At 39.1% G+C, this 15,742-nt stretch overlaps 1 long non-coding RNA gene across 1 annotated transcript in view; it reads right to left on the bottom strand.

The window, feature by feature from the left end:
* The window catches only part of LOC107570883 (uncharacterized), a 21,869-nt gene extending 20,062 nt beyond the window's left edge, over positions 1–1,807 (bottom strand). The window contains exon 1 of the long non-coding RNA XR_001607098.1: positions 1,797–1,807. This is a non-coding gene — a long non-coding RNA (uncharacterized lncRNA). The remainder of the gene's footprint in view (positions 1–1,796) is intronic.
* Between the last annotated feature and the right edge of the window lie 13,935 nt (positions 1,808–15,742).

The raw sequence follows: 15,742 nt of genomic DNA, 5'->3' as shown, positions 1-15,742 counted from the left end.
ATTCATTATAAAACACTCATGCTTTTAAGCCAAATACACGCTATTCATTATAAAACACTCATGCTTTTAAGCCAAATACACACTGAAAATAATACTTTACTGCCATCTGGACGCGAGCCATTCTCTCCACCATCTCTGATGAAATTGTCTGTGTTTTCTCTGCATTAGTGAACTTTCCAAAAGTTTACCGGTTTCAAATGTCCTCCTGGGTAGTGTGCTTTATAGTGTCATTTCTAATCACCCAGACAGATGCTTTGACTCAGTATCGGCAACATGTCAGAAGTGCCGGTATGCATGGAAAAAGTGCCAGTACGCTAAAGACTAAAATATTGAAGTGCCGATACTGTGTACCGGTGCGTACCGGCCCACTTCAAGCACTGCTTTCATGAATAAAGAGTTTGGATTGGGCCTGTTGCAAAGGTTTTGCCAGCGACAGGGTGGTCAATATCACTGGCAAAAATAGCAGAGTTGTCAGAAGGATCAAGAATGTAGCAGAACAGAATATTGGTTGGTTTTATTCATTGTGAAGCTTTGGAATCAAAAGGAAACCCATCCAGCCTAAAGTGGTGATAAGAAACACTGAAAGACAAATTTGTAAACTACATTAATGGTAGTGCTCTTAATATCTGACATCTCAAGGCCCTGTATGCTGAAATAGGAGCTGAACAGATGTAAAATGGTTGTGGAAGCGTATGGTCTACCTAGTGTACAAATTGAGGGATGAAATAGCCTACATGCTTTCTTAACGGAGAAACTGTCACCTCTCACAAAAAAATACAGTACAGTATGAATGAGACTTTAAAAAATTTGTAACATTTTACCAATTTGCAACCAAGTTTGTTGCTCATCTTGAAACCACTGGTTATCACTTGAATTGACTAAATCGGTATGTAAACAAAACAGCTGAAATGACTGACAACTTAAGGCTGGAATACGACTTTTACAAACTGAACACTAAAGGCATCATTCACTTGCCAACTTTGTAAACAGTTACAGAGGAAAAACTACAAAGGACCACACAGTGCCAGACTTTCATATCTTCCCAAACACTATAAACATAAACACGTGCCTCGTTGCTAGGAGGCACATGACAAATGAAAGCAAAATGTGTTCTAAAATTGGCTCAAAATTTCAATTTTACATCTTCTGACTGGATGAAATCATAGTCTGAAACAAAAATGTTTTTAAATCAGAGTCTGTGACCATCATATATACACAAATTTCTGTGAAATCTGTCAACTCAAATCTGCAGTTCTGTTCTGACTTCTGGCAACCATACTGTAAATTAAAGCAAAAATGTGGCCAAAAGTATTCCAGCCTTTATTGATTACATCCAACTTGGTATGTTTGCATATGTAGGTCCGATTATGCCTAGATAGAACCTTCCATAACAAATCCTTAATAGCACAGTTAAGGAAGAGTTAAGTAGAATGAAACTTGATAAATTCCTCATGGGTGTATTTTTCTGTCATTCAGAACAGCAGTAATTTTTACACTATCCTCATTTGTACTGTGCATCAGTATGCATTATTATCCTGAAAAGACCTTTGCAGCAAACCAGAGCAACATTAGTGAATCAGCACATGGTTTTGTATATCTCTCCAGCTTCACTGACTCACCCGCTGTAGTCTGCTATTCAGTCCCCCGAACCAGGGTTTCTATTTGAAGTGAAAGCCTCTGGGATAACAGCAAACCAATTAATCTTTCCTATAATAGACTGAAGGCTTGTGGATTATTGTGCTGATTGGAAAGTTTGCTTCAGAACCTTAATTAGCTTTGCAGGTTTTCCCGACGACCAAATCTCTTCTGACTCCTCAATTAATGTAATTCTTAATATAATTATCATACATTGTCCTCATTATCGATTGACTGCAGTTACATGAATGAATGGGGGGTGTTCTCCGTAGCCCGGAGTACTTTTGTTATTAAAAGTAAATCTGCCTCCCACATTTGTCTTGCAGCTCTAATTTACCAAAATATATTGTGCAGGTTAGGAATGCATTTTACATAGGGCAGAGGCTGATGGGAATTAATTGCGCCTGACACTTGATGGATCTTTGTGACGTCTTATAAGTGAGTGGGCCGAATTCTTGTAATCGATTCCATCACGGGTGAACACATGGTCTCGACCCCAGCAGAGATAACAGCTGCTTCTGTGTGTTCCAGCTCTTTCCTAGCAGGTAACTGGCAGGACTTGAAAACACTTGGGCCAATTTTTATCAAATTGCGGTTCATTCTTGATTGATTCCTGTTGGTCACATACAATTTTTCTTTGGGGATAAATCATTATGCTGTCTTATCCTGCTGTTCTGTGTATTGGACAATTCTGTCTCTATTTTTCCCTCCAAATGACAGAGGTGCAGTTTTCAGAGCTTGTGATGAGCAAGGACTGAGTAACAAGCAATGAGAAGGGCCATGTTCTTTTTACTACAGTATAACCAACCCAGTCTCATAAAAATACGTACCTCTGGGTACTTTTCTGCAACACCGTTTTTACGTACCTTACTGCACGTTTCGCCGCAGTTTCAAAGAGAAATGTCCACTGAGTGATGCTAAAACACGGGTTCAATATATGAACCCTGGCATGTTTTTATTACGTTGATCTAGGTACATATTGCTGTGTTTTTATTACGTTTATTACGGTCCAACATATGAGGAAGAATGGATGGATGGGCAATTATAACGATCCCGAAAAAACTTTTAGACCTTACTTTAATGTGATTACCTCTGGGTACTTTTCTGCAACACCGTTTTTATGTACCTTACTGCACGTTTCGCCGCAGTTTCAAAGAGAAATGTCCACTGAGTGATGCTAAAACACGGGTTCAATATATGAACCCTGGCATGTTTTTATTACGTTGATCTAGGTACATATTGGTGTGTTTTTATTACGTTGCTTCAGGTACGTATTGGTTCAGAATTCAAATATCTGGGGACTGTCGCTAAAAGTTAATGCAAAACTCTGTAAATTTGTGTGAAAAGAAATACAAGGCGTCAGAGTTTTACTGCCTCTAGTGTTAATTTCTTTTGGAAACTGCAGTGATATGTACTTATTGGTCCGCAAAAAGTGCCCCACACTCTTAAAAATAAAGCTGCTTCAAAAGGTTCTTCAAGCGATGCCATAGAAGAACCATTTTTGGTTCCACAAAGAACCATTCAGTCAAAGGTTCTTTAAAGAACCATCTCTTTCTTACCTTTTTATAATCTGAAGAACCTGCTTTCGCAACAAAGAACCTTTTGTGAAACAGAAAGGTTCTTCAGATGTTAAAGGTTCTTTATGGAACCATTTAAACAAAAAGGTTCTTCTATGGCATCGTGAAGCACCTTTATTTTTAAGAGTGCAGGTATGTTTTTGCCATGAGACCAGGTAGGGTATAACATATACTATCACAGAACTGAAAACATGTTAAAAATAATATTGAACTAATAAAAAGGCTGAATTGCCACACAATGGCATAGAAACATTCTCCAACACCAGTGGTGGAGGTAACGAATTACATCTACTCACGTTACTGTAATTAAGTAGTTGTTTTTCAGGTATTTGTACTTTCCTAAGTATATTTTTAAGTCTGTAATTGTACTTGTACTTAAGTACAAATTAATGAATGTATTCTACTTCGCTGCTTTTAAAATCAAAATTTGTTACTGAAACTTTTTTTTATGGACTCCATAGTGTTTCTTAAATGTGGTAATTAAGAAACAATATCGAGAAACAAAACCAACATATTTTCAAATTTACAAATTTTCAGTACTTTTACCACCACTGCCCAAGACTGTTCATTGCCTCTTTAGAAATGCAAGTCATGCTGTAGGTGGAATCAAGTGCTAGATCATCAGAAACAAGAACAGGCCAATCTTCAGTACCTCACTTTGATTTTCTCTTTAAAATGCAATCCAAAATCCTCACTTCCCTACATTGTAAGCATATAGGGCAGGTCCTAAAGCATGCTATTTTGCGTACAAAATCTTATGTTCTTACATTCACATCAGAGATGTTCACAAGTCTTTAACTTGGAGTCCGAGTCGAGTCTCTTAGTCATTTAATGGTTTGCTAAAAACATCTCATTCAGAATCCTCGTGTATTGAAATCTTCCTATTTACGAAGCTGTTTTATCGGCTATTGACAAAATATATATTCTATGATCTGCTTTGTAAAAAAAAAAAAAAAAAAAAAAAAAGATTTGTTATTGATGTAAGATGTAAGGTTATTGTACAGCCAGCCTGTTATTTATAGGCTATGTTTTAACCCATTACCATGTTCAAAACCATGACACAGAAGGAAATATGCGACACAGATATTGCAAAACCATACAAATAAAGTATTTCTTTATTTTATAAGTCAGGGGTATTCAATTAAAGTTCCAAGGCCTCTATATTTTTTCCAAGCAGAGGTCCGAAAAAAAAAACATTTGACATGTATTGCATTTTTACATTTAGATACATGCGAGGCCATGTGACAGAAAAAATACTGTTTCTGTTCAGGGTTTTCCTCCTGAAATCTATACTATTTTAATATTTTAGCCTACTTAAAAGCATTATAAAAACAATGTAGCTACAGTAATCAAAACATTCTCATCTTGAGCAGAAAAGAAAGATAACTAGCTATTTCAAAGTTTAAGTTCCTATCCTAGCCATCTAACACCACTTCTCCCAATTATAATTACATGATTCTTTTGAAATGTTCTTAGCCTACAGAAGAGAATTTACTCTTTGAATATATATTAACTAATGATCCATTAAGCATTATATAATGTTTGTTAATGATTTATTATTGAAAGTTATTCTAGTTTTACCAATAAATAAATACAAATCCTTTCAACAGTACATATACGTTTTGTTTTTCACAAACATGGTACATTTATCTGAAGTGCAAACAGATTGCATTAGGAATACTATAGCAACTTTTGTGTTTATCACTTGTAGTAAGACAAGGTGAGGACAAGGCAACTTCTCTGTGAATCTGACTGCTGGATTCAAGCTCTTACTTCAGAACTGAAATTAGTAAAATTTTTGTAAATGTTGTCTGGACTCAAATAGATCATGCTTTGGGCAAGAAGGTAACATGCAGTACAGGCAGTGACATGTAATATATTTTAGCTTCTCAACAATCAACACCGTTTTTGAAAAGTGCACGTGTCCATAAATTGCAAAAACAATTGTAAAAATGTAATTTCTCCAATGATGCATTGTAGTACAGTGGATAAGCACTGAGTTACACTGTTGTATGGGAAACCAACACACTTACCTGGGAGTATCTAGTGAGTCTGAAGACCTTGATTAGCTGGTTCAGATGTGCTTAAATAGGGTTGGAGCTAAACTCTGCAGGACAGAGGCCTTCTGGAACAGGTTGGGACACCCATGAACTAAGAAAATGTTAGTCACTTTTATCTTGTACTAGTCATTCTAGTGCTGTATATTGTTCTGAATTACTTCTGTTATGTTGTCATTTACTTACCGTCAGGCTCCAAAAATATGTTTACACTTATATGTGCACTATATTGCAAGTGTTCTAAACAAAATATCTAATCTGTGTGATTACTATAGCCATGTTGTCCAATATCTTGCTGTATATAAACTAGAAAATTAGGTGAAAAGAGTTAAAAATGAGGTTAAGAGAGTGACTGTTTATCAAGTTGTTTACTATGTGTATTCTACTCAATCACCAATTATAAGTTCTTTCACTGCAGTTTTCACGGTTCTGAGTAATGCATTTGGCCTTTAAATGTGGGAAGATACTGACAGATGTTTGAGCACACTTTTAGCTCTTTCTGCCATTTTTTTATTGTGAAACTGACAAAACTCAATTATTCTTCAAAAATCACACATCAAAGATTGTTGCAAACTCAGAAATGAACTTAGTTCTAATGTATTTTTACTTTTCAACGAGGGATCTGTGAATTGCCCAGAGTTTATCTTATGTTACATCTAGAAGACAATTTTAAATCAAAGCAAAATATGATCAACTAGCACAATGATGACAGAATCTCAACACTCTGATGAGTGATGAACTGGCTAGCCATCCAAGTGTGTGTTTCCCTGCCTATATTCTCAACATATGAGGAAGAATGGATGGATGGGCAATTATAACGATCCCGAAAAAACTTTTAGACCTTACTTTAATGTGATCTTCCTGCTTTCTTCTACTGATATAGATGTCTGAGTTATGGTTTTCTCTCTCCTCTTGGGACCAGTGCTCAATAATAACATAATATTGATTGGTTAATAATGTAATTCCGAGAAGCTCCATGCAAGATGTATGAAAAAAAGAAACGGTAACAAGATGATCAATAAAAGTAATAGGAAACAGGAATTTTACTTAAGAGTTACTGATGTAAAGTAATACGATCGTTTACAGCATAAATATTGGTGGTATATTGGTATACGATCGTATACAGCATAAAAAATTGCCTGGTGCCAACTGAATAATAATATCAAATATCTCTTATGATTTCAGGTGTGGTTATGGATTGTTCCTCCTCTTCTTAACTGTTTATCACACTCACATATGACCTTGCCCATGCTGAAGAGTGCAGCCTAACATAGCCATATGCTATGCCTTGTTAGTTTTGCCTAATATCATCATGGAAAGGACAGTCAATTACAGTCCCAATCAGAAAAAGTGTCATGATGTGAACAAAATGACTGATCCCTTTTGCAGATAGGCCTGATAACTCAGGAGAGTTAATCGATACTGGTCAAAACAGGGCATGGGGAAAGTCTATTTGTATGCATGGACTCATTAAATCTGACTTGATTGCATCTAAGCTGCAACTGCCAGACCCACAAAGAGAACTATAATCAATAAATAAACACTACTCGACCAAGACTGACCTCAGATAGCAGATTACAGTTGGAGTCCAAAATCTTGAAGTAAACAGGACACAGAGAAATAGAGGGCTTAAAATAGAATAGATTTAATACACTCATTTGAATAATCTTTAGAGCCGTTTTCAGGAAGTCTGGAGACGCTCCCATCAACCCTGGGTTTTTGAGCTAAGAGGATAACAGAAGTGGCGGTAGAAGGGAAGTATAATCGGTCTCACTAACTCAAATGAGCTTTGGTGTGCAGTGGTGGGGTGCGTTCATAAGACTTGTATATTGAATCCCCATTACGATGAGTCACATGACTAATTGCATCCCTAACCCTCTCAAATATTTCTGCACTTCCTATTATCGGCTGGGGCCTTGCTCCCCCCCCCCCCCAAAAAAAAATTCCATGGGGGGATTCACGGGGCTGAACTTGGGGCCTGGAGCCCTCCCTGGGCTCAACTGGGGATCAGGAGCCCTCCCTGGGCTCAACGGGGGATCAGGAGCCCTCCCTGGGCTCAACGGGGGATCAGGAGCCCTCCCTGGGCTCAACGGGGGATCAGGAGCCCTCCCTGGGCTCAACGGGGGATCAGGAGCCCTCCCTGGGCTAAACTAGGAATTAGGAGCCCTCCCTGGGCTAAACGGGAGATCAGGAGCCCTTCCTGGGCTTAACTGGGAATCAGGAGCCCTCCCTGAGCTTAACTGGGAATCAGGTGCCCTCCCTGGTCTTAACTGGGGATCAGGAGCCCTCCTTGGGCTAAACTGGGAATCTGGAGCCCTACCTGGGCTAAACTGGGGATCTGGAGCCCTCCCTGGGCTAAACTCGGGGACTGGGAAGCGCTTACGAGGAGCTGGCACTGGAGGGTGCTCTGGAGGAGCAGGCACAGCAAGGCGCTTTAGAGGAGCTGGCACTGGAGCGAGCTCTGGGGCTGGAGCCGACACTGGAGCGCGCTCTGGGGCTGGCAGGCTAGACTGATGAACCGGCGGCGGGCTTGCCACAGGAGCGGCTGGTGAACTTGACTTGGGAACGGCTGGCTGACTTGACTCGGGATTGGCCGGCGGGCTGGAGAGAGCCGCGGCCGGCATTCTTGACTGAGGAACGGCCGGCGGAGGGGTTCCGGATCGGGATCGGAGACTCTCTAGACACCGGATGACTGTCTCCTTCCAGTCGAGGTCGGTGGTGTCTGGGAGCTCCGTGGACTGATGGAAAGTCATCCCGAGCCAGAACAGAGTCACGAGGGGTTCCCCCTCGAGGGAGCTGGCGAGAGCGAGCGGCACGAACGCCCTCGCGAAGACGATCAGGTCGGGGCTTACCTGAGCCATGACGATGAACAAAGCTTGTTAGCAAGGAGAAACAAGCTGGAAAACAAAACTCTATTCAAAACACAGAAACAAAAAACGGTGTCTGGGAGCTCCGTGGACTGATGGAAAGTCATCCCGAGCCAGAACAGAGTCATGAGGGGTTCCCCCTCGAGGGAGCTGGCGAGGGCGAGCGGCACGAACGCCCTCGCGAAGACGATCAGGTCGGGGCTTACCTGAGCCATGACGATGAACAAAGCTTGTTAGCAAGGAGAAACAAGCTGGAAAACAAAACTCTATTCAAAACACAGAAACAAAAAACAGGGAGAACGGGTGCCGCTTACTTCAGCTTTAGGTCTGCTGTTCTGTCATGGTCACTCTGGGAGGATTGGAACAAGGAGATGGTGGAGAACACTTCAACATGGAATTTAATAGAATCAGCAACGGGGAAAACACAGGAACTCATGGAAGATGTTTAACAGCAGACAGGAAACACCGGGAAACACAGGGTTTAACCTTCTGAGGTCGACTAACACGGATACTCGTTTTGTGGCATCTTCTCCTGATAACACCGAAAATAACTTAAATTACACTTTTAGTTTTGATCTTACAAATAAGAGCAATACATCAATTGAATCTGTAAATGGTCTACTTTTATTTGTATAAACACATAATAACAACAGAACTTTGTGCATTTATAAAATAAAGAAAACAAACAGGGTGTGCTGTCTGCCGCCTTGATCTGTGTGATCTTTATTTAGAAACGCGTTATTAAAATGAACTGTTACTCAGCAAATACTCAACAAAGAGACATGAGAGATATATCTATAGAAAGCTTGACATGTCTACTTTTAAACTAAGCAAGTATTATCGAAAGCAAATATTCTGTGATAAAGTAATCCATATGAAACCAACGCGATGTCCAGTCTTTCACGTCTCCCTTCATTATCTCTAATGCGACCACGCCCACGTGCTGAGCGCGCTATAGATATTATAATCATCCACGTGAAGTGCGCCGCGTGTAAATGCCCACATCACAGTAAACAAAGCAGCAAGCTGTTCGCGTTGCGCTGAGAGGAATAGGAAAAAACAATGCAGCGGCTTGATCCAGCAGTGATCATAAACATGAGTAAGTCTTTTTTATTAACGATATAACTAAAGACAGGACAAACTAACAAAAACATAAAAACAATTGCGGAGCATGCCACGGAGGCAGCCATCACCGTCGGCACCATCGTCTTAGATCATGTATATCGTATAATGTAGTTTGTGTAAACAGCATGCTTGCTTTTTTATTTCAGATGTGAGAATAACAGTGCAAAAAACCTGTTGCAAAGAGAGCCAAAGCAAATAAGCAGCCCAATGGAAACCAGAGACTGACGTTGACATGTTCCATAGGCTCTGAGATTCCTGCCCCGCACAAGAACCTGGACCACAGCTAAGACCATGTGATGCACACACTCCCAAAATGATGTGATAGTTATATATATTCTAAATAAACTACAAACAAAAAATAGATACATTTCTTTTTCCTCATTTCTTGTAGCAATTCCCTCTCAGTCACACACATGACAGCTCATTATGCAGCTCATTATGCAGGCCTTTGTCTTCTCAGGTGTGAATCACTCATTATACATGACCATTCACGCCCCCTCGCATATTCCTTTTCTACACAAAAAGTGTCTTAGAAAATTTAAATCAATATACTGTTTTCTGTGAGTGAATAAACAAGATGACTTTCACATCATTCTGAAGCAAAACTCTAGACTTCAAGATCAGTTCTCAATAGTTGTAACGGGGCTGAGGAGACGTGAGAAGTGTGGATCCATCTGCAAGCTTTTATTAAAGAGACGTGGTAAACAGGCAGGGTCAAACAATGGCAAACAGGTATATGGCAGGCAAAACACAAGAATAGTCCTAGGGCTAGCATAGGTCACCGCTCGGCAGACAGAATCACAGGGGCGAGACGAGAGGGGAAAAAATCCAGGAAAACAGGCAAAGATCAGATACCGCAGAAACAGGCAAGGCAAAACAAGGAAAACACGGAGACTCGGAAAGGGGTACAGGCTAAACAATACTCAGCAGAGAAAGGTGGTTAGAGTGGGTGTTATATAGTGAGTGAGGTGATTAGAAACAGCTGTGTGCAATGAGTGCAAATCAGTGCAGTGTGCAAATCGTGCAAGGAATGATGGGATATGTAGTCCGGGGTGCTATGCAACAGTTTGAGTTGTGCGAGAGTCAATGTAAAGGAAAGGGTGACCTATGGTGGTGAATAAACGGAAGTCCATGGACCGAATTCGTGACAATAGTCTTATGTTTTATGGCCTTATTTCAGTGACTTTAAAATTTTAGTTTTTCACTAAGCACGCATAAACGTTGTTTTCTCAAAAACACAATCACATACATACATGCTGCCCACATATTATTGTAGCCCAGTTTGTGCTGATTATGGTGCTACTAAACTTAGTCATTAAAATGTTTATTAGCAACTGAAAAAAGCACAAATGTCAGGACATGTCAAAACTTCTCCAGGGCCCAAAACACCCTCAGACCCCAGAGGGTTAAATGCCCAGAAAATAATGGGACACACCTGGACCAAATGAACATACAGACAAGAACGGGAAGGACCAAATAAGGGCATGGAAACACATGGGGAGCAAAACACACACAAAATACGGAACAAAGTCTGACAATCATAGAGTAGTTGAAGATGATGTATTTTGTTTTTCAACATTGGAGTACATATCTCTGCTTAATATGAATCAATATCTATAAGTGCACCATTCATAAATTGACATCTCAGAAATAAATGTGAGTCTCTGTCTGCAAAACTTCAAAACTTTGTTTGACAAGGTCAGTTGGTCAGACTATCTGAATATGTCCTGCCTTCAAATATGCAGTGGGTCAGATGAGTAGTATGTCAGAATATAAACGTTTTATAAAACACAAGGTGAAAAATACCCAAATGACCTACATGTACTGCTTGCCCAGATTCTAAAGTGTGCATCAAATTAACACTTTCCACCCCATTAGGACATGGAAGAGCAATCATCACATTAATAAATTTGACAGGAACAGCGTTACAGCTAATTTTGTTGTGTAGGTCACAGAACTATGCCGACATTGTGGATATAGTGTGTCTAAATTGTATTCATACTACTCACATGCTTATAAGACATATTTTATTTATAGTCGAGAAGTGTGTTCTTCATCGCATGCAGCATACTCTGAAAGTATGTTATTTCAGATGCAGCACTGGTATCTGCAACTGGGGACAATCCCACGACCCATTTTTAAACCACAGGGGAAAATATCTCTCTCACACGTTTTTCCCCTTACAGGTAAAAATCTATTTTTTCTCCCTGACAAGGTGATTTCATCAGGTTTTGCTATTTTTGTTTATACATTTGCATATGATAGTCCCACAAGAACAGCAAAACTTGCACACACAGTTCAAACCTCATATGTGAACTCTGCATAGGAAGCAAATATGGAGTTAAAATAGCACTCCTCACTTCAAGTGCGTAAGAAACTTGAATCCATAAGCATGTTGCTAAGCTAATGACACATTACTCTAATAAGCATAAAATACATTGTACACACAAATATTAGCTAAATAGTCTAGGTAATATGATTTTTTAAATTCAATTCACGTTGTACATGTTATACAGAAATAGAGTAAATATTAACCAGTGAAGAAAAAAAAACTTTAAAATGTATACTTAAATAATTAAACTTCTTTCTGTCAAAAGATATGCACTAGGTGGCATTTGAGAGCTCTGACTGTTATAATACAAAATGTATGCCTTGTCCAAATACACACACTTGTGGTCTTTGCACTTGACCACTTATATGACGTATTTCCTGCATTTAGACCACAAGTGTGTGTACAACTTTTCATTACCTGATGGGACACACTTATAGTGTTGTAAAGACGCAAATTGTTTACATTGTTTTATTATTATTTTCAATATTTTGCATTTTAAAACCAACTTCTAAATGTCTGTTCAGTAGTCCCTATAATTGACACAATTTAATGATGTGATAAAAAAACTGTTGCAAATGTTGTACAAAAATAAATATACTAATCTTTGCAGCAATAAAATGCGTGGCACTTTATTTTACTACCAAATTATATGTAATATATTTGTATTATTAATATTTAACTTACATTGGAAAGGTTTCTGTGACCTCTCACGCGATCTTGGCAAAAAGTCTCATGATTTATTTCCAGAACGTGATGCATGATGGGATACACTAGCCCATCTAACTAATCCTGATAGTGTGGTTTTAGTGTGCATTAAGGGCACTGCGCTTTGGTATTTTTAAGACCTGGGACAGTCTTGCGCACTTACTTCCTGTCTCGCACACGCACTCTCAAGTGGCCAAGACAGCAAGTGTGGGTATTTGGACAAGGGGGTAGTGTCCAGGAGATGTTTGAATGGCAATAAATCAATGAATTTAACCTCATCCAGCGCATAGAGGTTAATTTCAGTGTCACCAAAAATTTAATCACATGTCACTCTAGAGATTTCACCAGTACAAAAAATTTTTTAATAAATAATAACAATATAATATTGGTCCATCTTAATTGGTTCTGACATCCTATACGCATATCAAAATGCAATATTTGCTCAATATGTTTAAAAAAAAGACAAACATGTAGGCACACAACATTATTTTGTAAATTACAGTATTATCTCACAGGATTTACCATAGACTGGATGCATAGTTTCAGTAGAGTAGATTAAAGCAGACTGTGATTAGCCCAATAGACATTGTTTTGAGACAATATTTGCACTACTTATTCACTAAAATACTGAATTGCACCAAGAGTAGCCAAATAAAGCTTACATAAACTATGTATAAATTATTTGGAGCAATTTAAATGCAGGTTTCCTGCTTAGTCTTAAAGTAATCACTGCTGCTTTGCTATGATTTTCTTTTCTCTGCTTTTAAAATGCTGTCCTTTCCTTCTTAATGTGTATTCATTCTATGTTAGCGCAAAACAGATTCTGTCGTGATTTCACCACCATGAAATAAATAAGTTTTAAGTAAAAACATAGATAAGCCGCTTTAATGTGTCTATGTAGGAAAGCAATTTGAGATATTTTAAAAGGTTGTGTTCAGAGGCAAATAAAACCCTCTTGCAGTAAACTACAGTTTGCAAACTAACCCCCACGGCTCAAGCAAAGATTTTCTTATGGAATTTAAGTATAAACATAAAAATATAATTTATTTAAAATGATGTACAACTGAACCAATTATAGACCATTAATTGCCCTACATATAGTAATTTTTTAATATTTTGTTTGTTTGTTTTATGTTACATTAAAAACACAACAATACAGTATGTTATGCTGTGCCCATAAAAATGAATGCATCCAGAGTCATGTATAAGTGCAATGTATTTGCACTGTGAGTTAGCATGTTAACACACGGAGGCAGGAAAAGGGAAATCTACTTTATGCAATTCTTAATAAAATTAATTAAACAAATATCTTAAAATAAAAAGGCAGACCATGTGAGGCACATGTTATCATTCAGGGTCAAAATAATTCAGTCAGCTCTGCAATAAAAAGTTCTGTACAAGTCTGGAGGCTGCAGATTTAAGTATGTTTTAACAAAGGGTGAATTTACCCTTATTTTTTTAATGATAAATCCCCTGTGATGTTTGTACTGGCTACTGAAGACAGGCCACCAGGGCACCATACAAACTTTATTAAATAATTTGCTGATTTTATATTCGAGTTAGTGCTGGCTGCAGATAAAGTTTTAATTGTTGCTGATTTTAATATCCATGTTGATAACGAAAAAGATGCATTTGAATCAGCATTCATAGACATTCTGAACTATATTGGGGTTAGACAACACGTGTCAGGACCTACTCATTGCCACAATCATATTCTAGATGTAATACTGTCACATGGAATTGATGTTGATTGTGTTGAAATTATGCAGCCAAGCGATGATATCTCAGATCATTATCTAGTCTTGTGCAAACTTCATATAGCTGAAACTGTAAATTCTACTCCTTGTCACAAGTATGGTAGAACCATCACTTCTACCACAAAAGACTGCTTTGTAAGTAATCTTCCTGATTTATCTCAATTCCTTTGCATATTCAATACCTCAGAACAACTTGATGATGTAACAGCAACTATGGACTCTCTCTTTTCTAGCATTTTAGATACGGTTGCTCCTTTACGCTTAAGGAAGATTAAGGAAAACAGTCGGACACCGTGGTATAATGAGCACACTCACACCCTAAATAGAGCAGCCCGGAAAATGGAGAGCAGCTGGAGGAAAACAAAACTAGAGGTATTTCGTATTGCTTGGTGTCACGGCACACAAGGCAGAGACATGAGGTAAGAGTGTATACAGGTTGGTTTATTGACATAGGATGGCAATGATGACATATGGCAGGTTAGTCGTGAGTAACAGAGAGCGTTTGAGGGTCCTTAGCTCTGGGTAATAGGAGTCTGCTCTATTGCAGGAGTTTGGGAAATTAACAGGGTCGACGAGGGACAGGATCGCTGTCACATAGGAGACACTAGAGGTAAGTAGAGACAACAGGTAAATAGCAGGTAAGAGTCTGGTTTGCTTGCCATAGTGAATGGTAGACCGGATGGTGAGTGACTGGAAGCAGCGTGCTTTTGAAGGTGGCTTGATTGGAGACGGCAGGTCCAGGTGATCTGGTGTGAGTGGTGATCGTGACTGTGTACGGAATCGCCCCCTTATACCCTCATTCACTATTCCCTACATTAGGTCACTAATTCAGTTCACTAGAAGGAGTGAATGAAAACGAGTAGTGAATTCGGACAGAGTGCACTGGAAGGAATGCCACTTTTGCATAGTTTGTGCTTGCTGTTGCCTATTTAAGGGTATAGGGGGCGATTTCAGACACAGCCCGTGACTTTGAAAAGGTGTGAGCCGGGGAGGATTCTGGGGTATGAAGTCCAGAGCTGGTGACAGATGCCTTGTTCAAATACCCACACTTGCGGTCTTTGCACTTGACCACTTGACTACTTATATGACGTATTTCCTGTATTTGGCCTAAGTGTTCAAGTGAGGATGAAGACCACAAGTGTGTGTCGAACTTTTCATTACCTGATGGGACACACTTATAGTGTTGTAAAAATGGCTTTATTTTTCTAAATGTCTGTTCAGTAGTCCCTATAACATGACAATTTTAATTTGTGGTGCTTCTAATTAAGTGATAAAAAGTAGTTGCAAATGTTGTACAAAATAAATATCACCACTACTCATCTTTGCACCAATAAAACGTAAAAACACTGTTTTTCTACCAAATTATATGTAATATCTATTTATTATATTCATTTTTAACTTGCATTGGAAAGGTTTCCGTGACCTCTCGCGAGATCGCGGCAAAAAGTCTCATGATTTATTTCCAGAACATGATGCATGATGGGATACACTAAGCCTCGAATAGCGCTCCGGAGCGGTATGATACACTAAGCCACGAATAGCGCTCCGGAGCGGTATTCGAGATAGTGTGGATTTAGTGTGCTTTAAGGGCACTGCGCCACTGCGCTCTTAAGACCTGGGACAGTCTTGCGCACTTACTTCCTGTCGCGCGCATGCGCTCTCAAGTGGCCAAGACCGCAAGACCGCA

The sequence above is a fragment of the Sinocyclocheilus grahami genome, unplaced genomic scaffold, assembly GCF_001515645.1.
Source record: "Sinocyclocheilus grahami isolate Dianchi unplaced genomic scaffold, SAMN03320097.WGS_v1.1 scaffold1518.1, whole genome shotgun sequence".
NCBI classification, from domain to species: Eukaryota; Metazoa; Chordata; class Actinopteri; order Cypriniformes; family Cyprinidae; genus Sinocyclocheilus; species Sinocyclocheilus grahami.
Note: the sequence above shows the minus strand (reverse complement) of the source record. Positions and strands in the feature narration are given on the sequence as shown.